The sequence below is a fragment of the Tupaia chinensis genome, unplaced genomic scaffold (assembly GCF_000334495.1).
Source record: "Tupaia chinensis unplaced genomic scaffold, TupChi_1.0 Scaffold000022_1, whole genome shotgun sequence".
NCBI classification, from domain to species: domain Eukaryota; kingdom Metazoa; phylum Chordata; class Mammalia; order Scandentia; family Tupaiidae; genus Tupaia; species Tupaia belangeri.
This window is the reverse complement of record NW_006159452.1, coordinates 2,290,860-2,300,057: the sequence shown is the minus strand read 5'-3', so window position 1 is coordinate 2,300,057 and position 9,198 is coordinate 2,290,860. Positions and strand designations below refer to the sequence as shown.

Genomic DNA, 9,198 nt, shown 5'->3' with positions numbered 1-9,198 from the left:
AACTTGGCTTTTCTGCCAGCTCCCCTTATGTCTACTTTATAGTTCAGTCCAACCTCCTCTCTGACACATCAGGGAAAACCCCCACCAGTCACTATATAATCCTGGTTCTTCCCTATTCAGCTGCTTTTAAATTCTTCCGAGGTTATGCAGAGAGAATAATTCTAATTGTTGTGTTCTCTTTCTGAGCTGTAGTCTACCCATGCCTGGAGGTATACATGCTTTAAATTAGGAAAAGTTAGTGTGATCCTATGCTTCTCACTACTTTTATAGCAAATGCAGTTACAAGTTGACCCTCCATCAATGTCTCCACTGGGTCTACCTGCACCGTACCAGCAACTACTGGAATACTTTTTAAATCAGGTTATTTTGTTCTCTATTTTCTTTCCAGGTGATCTAATCCACACGTATAACTCTGTCACTCATAGTCAAATCTGTCATAAATAATTATATCTAGTCAATAGGTATATGATATGCTTTGCTAAGAACTGTAGGTTGCTAGACTCTAGCTTTAATTTTATACTTGTCTTAACTCATAGACCACAGTTTACTTTAATTTTTACTCTGAATTTCACTAAAAATTAATGCTGTTTTTTCACCTCCTGCTTTTGTCCTTGCTGTCATTTAGTTTACTCTTAACACTTCAGCCACAATGATTCTCGTAAATGTAATCTCATGCGTGTTAATTCTCCCTCAAATCTACCCAATACCAAATTGTTCTAAGCAGAGTATTGAATTCCCACCAATAACTAGAGAGATGTGCATCATTGTACCCTCATTATTTGTCTGAACATATCTTTAGTCCTTCGTGTTGCTAACAGCACAGATACTTGAGTCTGAGTAATTTATGAAGAAGGGAGGTTTATTTAGTGTGTCCTTCTGAAGGTCTACAGTTGAGCACCTGCACCACCTGAGGGCCTTAGTGCTGGTGAGAGCTCTCTGCAGTCCTGGAGCAGGGCAGGTTACCACACGGCAAGAGACTGCATATGTCTTCTGTCTAAGTCTCTGTGTTTCATTCCTTTTTCTTGCAAACTTTGTATTCAGTCATGGGGTTCTCATCCTGATGACCTCAATCTTAGTAACCTCCCAAAGGCCCCACCTCTTAATCCAACAGGTTTTTTAGTTATCTTAATCCCATAACTGCCTAATTTTTTTTTTTTCAGGACACATTTGGACTATGGCCTATCCCCTATTACTTCTGTCCTGTCACCTCTGCTCCAGACTTACTGTCTCTTCAGTTTTCCTTAAACGTATCAGGGACACTTCTGTCTTAAAGCCTTTTCATATACTCTTCCCACTGCCAAGGTGCTCTCCCTCAAAAAATCCACTGGGTCTCTTTCTTCACTATCTTCAGCTTGACTCACTGTTTCTTCTTCTAGTAGCCTTCCTTTACGAACTCTCACAAATTACAAACATCCAACATTATGAGTTTTGCCTTCTCCCTTTTGTTATTTTCTCTAGCTTTTTAAAACACATTTCACTATGAAGGCAAGAATTTTCCTGCTTTACTCACTGTTCAGTCACTAAGAACTATGTCTGGAACTTTGTAATGGCTAAATAGTCTTTCATCTTAATAGAATAAAAGGATGATAGAGCATAAATCAATAAATGGTAAAGCTTAGTGCTAAGACTTTGGACATAGGTTTAAACTTTAGGTTTATCACTTAATAATTTCCAAATTTAAGGCAAATTATAATCTATTTAAGCTTCAATTTCCTCTGGAAAATTTTAATAATCCCTTTTAATATCAATGCAATGATTAAGAGATGCTAACCTATACTGTTCTTACCATAGTTCCTCTAATGTTTAATAAAGTACATCATATACTTTGTAAAGGACTGCAGTCTAACGGTCTCCTTAGCCTTAATTCTATTCTTATCTTAACCCATAAACCACATTTCATTTTAATTTTAGCGAGCATAGTGGATGTCATCTAAAAATTAGTATTATTTTTGGTCTCCCTGTATAGCAAGAACTCAAATTGTTGACAATTTTCAGTTACCTTATAGACTTAACCCACATATGCTTATACTGATTTATTTTTAAGTTTACTTGTTTTTCTCTTTCATAAGTTAAAAGACAGAAAAAGAATGAGAAAGAGAGAAAGCACTCTAAGCAGAGTCTTGAAACTGCAATCAGTGTTAAGCTTCAGCCAGCCATGGGTGATAGACCTGACGTACTCAGGGAGGTTTCCATTGAGAACTAGGAACCTATCCATGTGGGTCAGACTCACAGACGGTTGTTTTTATACCCCTGTACCACAGTCTTACCCCTTTGGACTGATTCGTGTGTATGTGTCTATTATAGATCCTATTAAATTTAGAAATATTATACTTACCTAAAGCACATTTAGCTTTAAGCACTATACATATTAAATAAGTTTTCTTCAATTTTGAAATATTTGCAGTCATTCTATGGGTATATTATAAATAACAGTATGTCTCTACATGTAAACAATCATACAGAATCATATTTCTTTATAGAATTCTGGCAGGTTTTCTTAAGGTCAACTCTTATCTTCTCTGGGCTCACTTTTTTTTAGAATCTCATCATATCAGCTTTATGCCATCTTGCACAGAATAGTATTTTTTCAGTTTATTAGAAATAAAAATACAATATAGGTTTTTATTGTTCAATTTATTGAAGTCAAATATAATGTTAAAATACAGATCCATAATGTTTCAAATGTTTATTTGAAAAAGATATTACATATTCTTGGTACATATTTTTATGAAGTAAAAGAATGTTAATTAGTGATATAGAAGTTAAAAAAGGAAAATTTAAAGTGCATTCATTCCAGTATAAACACCATTTATGTAATCAGTATTTTAAAGATTCAAAATTAAAGTTAATATATCTTTTCCAATGTCAGGAAAAACATGATTAGCACGTTTCTATTTCTATGGTTTTATTAAGAACTTAATGTAATTATATATAATTATTTCCATTAAGTAAAAAAAAATACTATCTTACTATTATTGTCATAGTCAAAACAAATCTGCAAGTTTTTGAAATATTACTCTTAAGTGACAGGCTTCACTTAGATAATTTTTTCCTTGTTATCAATGTTTAACACAGACATCAAAACTGTTTTTTTTTTCTGTATAATAATTATTGACATGAAGAAAAGTAAATAAATGTAAAATGCCAATGATTAAAAGAAAATTAAAGGAGAGGGAATATTTTTCTAGACTATAATAGCTTGTGGGTTTCTTTTATCAAATTACTATCTTTCTGTTGTTCTATTTTTGTTATAAGGTACATGCACTTTGATAGAGAGAAACAGAGAGAGAGAGAGAGAGGGGGAGAAGGTAAGAAATCACTACCTGGAAGATTGGCCATGTTGTAATCACTTCTCCGTTCTCCTCTCTGGAATTTAGGCATGTGATAAAACACCATGTTTTTCAAGTAGCCAGGCCCAGGACTCCAACTTCATGGTCAGTTAGGTGAGATTCAATTCCTTAACCTCCATACCACATGCTGTCCTTTAAAACAAAGTTTTAATAAATAGAATGTAATATGTATTAAATTTTCTGATAAAAATGTAAATATACATAAAAATATAAATATATCATTTATATATGTCATTTATATATATATATTATTTAAAATAGTAAAAAGAAATACACCCACTGTTGACTGAAAGTGATACAATAATTTTATTCTGAATATGAATTCAAATGTTAAGAGATGAGAATAATCAAATATATTTCTTCTATTTTTTTTTTTTTTAATCTTAAAAGCAGCTTATAAACACTCAGAGAGACACTTACCCATTCAGGTTTATTGCAGAATTATTCAAAATTGCTAAGATATGAAATCAACCTAAATACCCAAGAATGGAAGACTGGATTGAAAAAGTGTGATATATATATTCTATGGAATAATCTTCAGCCATTAAAAAGAAATGAGGTCCTGATGTCTGATACAAAACTGAAAGTGATACAATAATTTTATTCTGAATATGAATTCAAATGTTAAGAGATGAGAATAATCAAATATATTTCTTCTATTTTTTTTTTTTTTAATCTTAAAAGCAGTTTATAAACACTCAGAGAGACACTTACCCATTCAGGTTTATTGCAGAATTATTCAAAATTGCTAAGATATGAAATCAACCTAAATACCCAAGAATGGAAGACTGGATTGAAAAAGTGTGATATATATATTCTATGGAATAATCTTCAGCCATTAAAAAGAAATGAGGTCCTGATGTCTGATACAAAATGGATGAATATAGAGGATTTAATGCTAAGTGAAGCAAGCCAGATTAGGGAAGATAGACATTGCATGTTCTTGCTCAATACAGAACAATTTCATGCATGGCAGAAATGGAAAGACTGGAAGCTATAAGAACAAGGATGACAAGTGTAGATACCAGTGACAGTGTAGGAAGGGGATGGATAGTGGATGGTCAGAGGGAGGGGATCAGGAAAAAAAAAATTTAACAGACACAACAATGGAGTTATATTTTGAGGATGATATATATGGTAATATCTTTTATTTGATCGATATATAATGCATGTGCCAGACAGACAGAGAGAGACATAGAGACAGAAAGCGAGAAATCACCCCCCATGGGGGATGGTCACGCCGCAATCCCTTCTCCTCCATTCTCCTCTCGGGATCTTGGGCACGCACGCACACGTGCCCGGTGTGAGTTTTAAGCCACCGGGTCCGGGACACGAACCGCGGTCGACTACATGGGATTCCAGCGACATAGTCATTACGCTAACTGCTGGTTCCCCATAGTGTATGCTCTTAAGATGTACTATGATTAAATTTAAAAAGGGAGCAAAATTCAGAGCAATACAATTTATCTTTCAGTTCATTGGATTTCATATTCATGACAATATTTAGAATGTCTCAATTAACTTTTTATTTTACTATAAAAGGTGAGTACCTTTTTTCCCTTGCAAGGAATGTCTGGAATATACACTTCATATGTGTTTCCTCTGTTAAATGTCACCTATTGGCTCCTAAAAGTGGAAGACACTTCTAAAGAAATCACCATGGAGCAAAGGAATAGTTTTATTTATTCATCTGTGTTTGTAAAGTACATAATGTAACAGCTATAAACTAACAATTTTTTTAAAAAACTGAAGTATCTTGATGCATGACACAATTCTTTATAATCAGAGTTCCTTGACAGTATAAACTTAACATGCAAAAATGAGATAAAGTCACTAAGAAGTTTGAAATATTACTTAAAAAAAGAGGAGGGAACTTCAACTTTTATTTTGCTCAAAAATATGACAACTTAAAAAAAATACTTACCAATGTTATATATTTATATGTATTTTTTTTTGGAGAGATTTTTTTTTTTTTTGCTATAGGGCACGTGAGCTCACCAGACAGAGAGAGACATAGAGACAGAAAGTGAGAAATCACCCCCCAGGGGGGATGGTCACACCGCAATCCCTTCTCCTCCATTCTCCTCTCGGGATCTTGGGCACGCACGCACATGTGCCCGGTGTGAGTTTTAAGCCACCGGGTCCGGGACACGAACCGTGGTCGACTACATGGGATTCCAGCGACATAGTCATTACGCTAACTGCTGGTTCCCACCAATGTTATATTGAAAATAAATTGTCTCTAGTACTCTGATCACTGACGCCAGACATGTAAGTTGTGTGTAGAGTAGTTTTACCACACTAATCAACTCTCAATATTTTACAGCACACACTGAATATTTTACAATTTAACTCAGTTATAATACTGTCAAGAAGTGGCAGAGATCCTACACAGTAAGGGTTTAATCACATAGATTGCCACCAACTTCAGATGCCTAACTCAAGTCTGCATTGTTCTAACCCACCTCTATAAATAAGATGATCTTGTGATGCCCTCTGAGATTTAATAATTTGCTAAGATGGTTCACAAAACTCAGGGCAACACGTGTTATGTTTACCAGATTATTATAAAGAACACAATAATGGGAACCAGCAAATGCTGTAATGGTTTTGTCGCTGGATTCACAAGGAGTTGACCATGGTTTGAGTCCCTGACCCAGTGGCTTAAAACTCACGCTGAGTGCATGCATGTGCCCGCCCAAGGTCCTGGGAAGAGAATGGAGGAGAAAGGATTGTGGCATGGCCATTTCCCTCAAGGGTGATTTCTCACTTTCTATCTCTCTTTCTCCCTCTTTCTCTCCAGCAAGTACTCACCCTAGAGCAAAAAATCTCTCAAAGAACAAACAAAAGAACACAATAGGAGTGCTGGAAGTAGAACAGTGGTGGCAGCGGTGGCTCTGGCAGCTCCAGACGGAGTGCAAGTAACAAAGAGTCATCATGATTCTTCAGAGACTCTTCAGGTTCTCCTCCATCATTCGACCAGCAGTCTCAGTCCATTTGTGAAGGAAGATTGGTGTCACAGGAGTGGCATTTAATAAGGAACTTGATCCTGTACAGAAACTGTTTGTGGACAAGATTAGAGAATACAAATCTAAAGGGCAGACAACTGGAGCACCTGTAGATACTAGCCCAGAATATCAACAAGATCTGGAGAGGGAGCTTTTTAAGCTGAAGCAGATATATGGCAAAGCAGACATGAACACGTACCCTAGCTTCAAGTTTGAAGACCCCAAATCTGAAATCATTGATAAACCCTGGTACTGAAGGAGTAAAGAAGCGTTAATCCAGTAATTTGTGATGAGTCAGTTGTACAACTACAGAGGTATCCGAATAAACATCTATTTCACAACTGTCAAATACTCTTTTAATTCTGATTCTAAATAAATTATTTGGTGATATTGACACACACACAAAAAAGAACACAATAAGGATATAGATGCTCAACAAGAAAAAGTATATAGGGAGCAGTCCAGAAAGGTCTCAAACACAAGAGCTTCTGCACCCATAAAGTTGTTGTGTACCAGACACTCTCCAAACTTGTACTTTGAGAATTTTTATTGCAGCTTCATCAATCAGAATGATCAATTATTAACCAGTCTCCATCTACTCTTCCTTCCCCATAAGAGGATGGGTAAATCTAAGTGATTGACCCACGAACAAGAGCCCTCTCAAGAGTCATCTCACTAGAATTCAACCTGTTCTTACACTCCTGGAAATTTCAAGGGAGTTTAGAACTCTGTGTCAGAATCTGTCAATATAGTATCTATCATCTATTTACACATACGTGTGTATCATATACATATATCATCCATATGTGTGTGGGTATCTTTAACATACAAGAATGTATGTTTGTCCATATTTCTGTTGCTAACAACTTATTACCATGTTGGATAATATATGCAGAATATTTAGCACATGTCATTGGAGGTCCAAAGTCAAGGGTCTATATCTGGTGAGTGTCTTATTTTGATGGAGACTCTGCAGTGTCCCAAGATGGTGCAAAGCATTATGTAACAAGACAGAGCAAGAGTGAGTGTGTGTATCCATGTCTATGTCTACTATTATAAAGCTATTAGAGGTCAATCATGGGGTGGGGTCCATCCTGATAACCTCATCCAATCCTATTCACCTTTTTTTAAAAAAAAATACATTTGATCACTATATATCACTTAGTTTGTAAAGTGAATTTACCTAACATGAAATACACTTCAGACCAGATCATTTGAAGATACTATACACATTATCATCAATAGGTAATAAACCATTTCTGTGTCCCACAATGTCTTGCCTCTCAATCAAAGGACCCACCTTTTGACACCCAAATTGGATTAAGTCTATACCCTTTCAGTTCATGAAATATTAACACACAAATGTTTGGGAGAAGCTTTCCAACCATATACAGATAGAGACATATATAAATATGGATGTAGATATAGAAATAGCATTTTGTTTTACATATACAGTTTTCTGTACCACTGGGTATTTCCATGAAATAATTAAGCAAAAGAGGGGAAAAGAATTTAAAATATAGTAGTAGAACATATGTGATTGAATTTAAAAATTCTTTAACAAATGCCATAATTTCAATTTATTTTAATTTTTTCTCTTATTATAAATTTATGAGACTATTCTTGTTGCAGGTATTATCTTCTTAAAAATGACCAGTAATCAGTCATCTATGTGAAACCTAAATGGTAAATATAACAAAAATTATTATAAAAAATATTTAAAAAAGGAAAACAAAAGACAAAGTATTATTCTCTCTTGTTTTTTTTTTTTGCTTTGTAATCAGTATATTAAGGAGACATTCATACATTTTAAGACTTGCTTAAAGTCTGTTTATCCATATTTAAACTTGTGAACATATGACTTTATAACATACAATTAAAGATATTCATCATAATCTGCTATCCTACTAACATCAAATTACAGTTACTTTGGAGCTTAAGATAAATGGTTTAAAGTAAACCTGTAATAACTAATAACATCTTTCTATATCACACATGCAAATTACTTCTCCATGTAAAGGTTGTTTCACTTTGTAAGTTACACAGATCCAGAAGTCACTACTTGGGGGCTTTTCATGGTCCAAAGAGAAGGTGGGAAGGGGAGCTGAGAGTAACCAGAACTGGTCACATATATATACATATATACAATATATTTTTATATATGTATACTAAAAAAAAAAAGATTGTACAACAGAAGGGACTTTTATATATGTATACTAAAAAAAAAAAAGATTGTACAACAGAAGGAAATGCAGTTCTAGAGGTGTAAGCCCTCAAGAAGCAGCAAATTATGATAAACCCCTTTAGAAAGGTATCATTTCTATCACTGATGCCACAGGCTAAGTTATATTATGCCATCCATTTTCAAGGTAAGGCAATAGAATAGACGCAGAGACATCACAATGAATCTCACTTAATAAAAATAACTGTACAGACCATCACACACTTTCCTACAATTTTTTTCTCCTGATTACCAGTTATATACAGGATTTTAATTTCATAGTTTGACAATGAGGTTCATACATATATCTAGCATTTCAGTCTAAGCTCATCCATGTACATAGGCTGAAATCAATTACAAAGAATGACCTAACAAATGCTAGGGGAACTTTGTAGTTTCTACAACTATTAAAACTGCATCTTGCACACTGAAGTCATCATACATACAGGGCAAAGTCAGCTTTTATATTTGCATTTATTCTTCATTTAACTTTTTAAAACACTACTGTAGATGAATATTAAAACAAAAGCAATAGCAAGTAGTGAGTATATTATGATTACAGTCCTTCATTCATTCACTACTGCATATAAAATGCCAGCAGTGTTATTTACTGACCCCA

At 34.4% G+C, this 9,198-nt stretch overlaps 1 pseudogene; it reads left to right on the top strand.

Moving 5' to 3' along the window:
- The first annotated feature begins 6,269 nt into the window (after positions 1-6,269).
- LOC102480044 (ATP synthase-coupling factor 6, mitochondrial-like) lies at positions 6,270-6,614 on the top strand (annotated as a pseudogene).
- Positions 6,615-9,198: the final 2,584 nt, after the last annotated feature.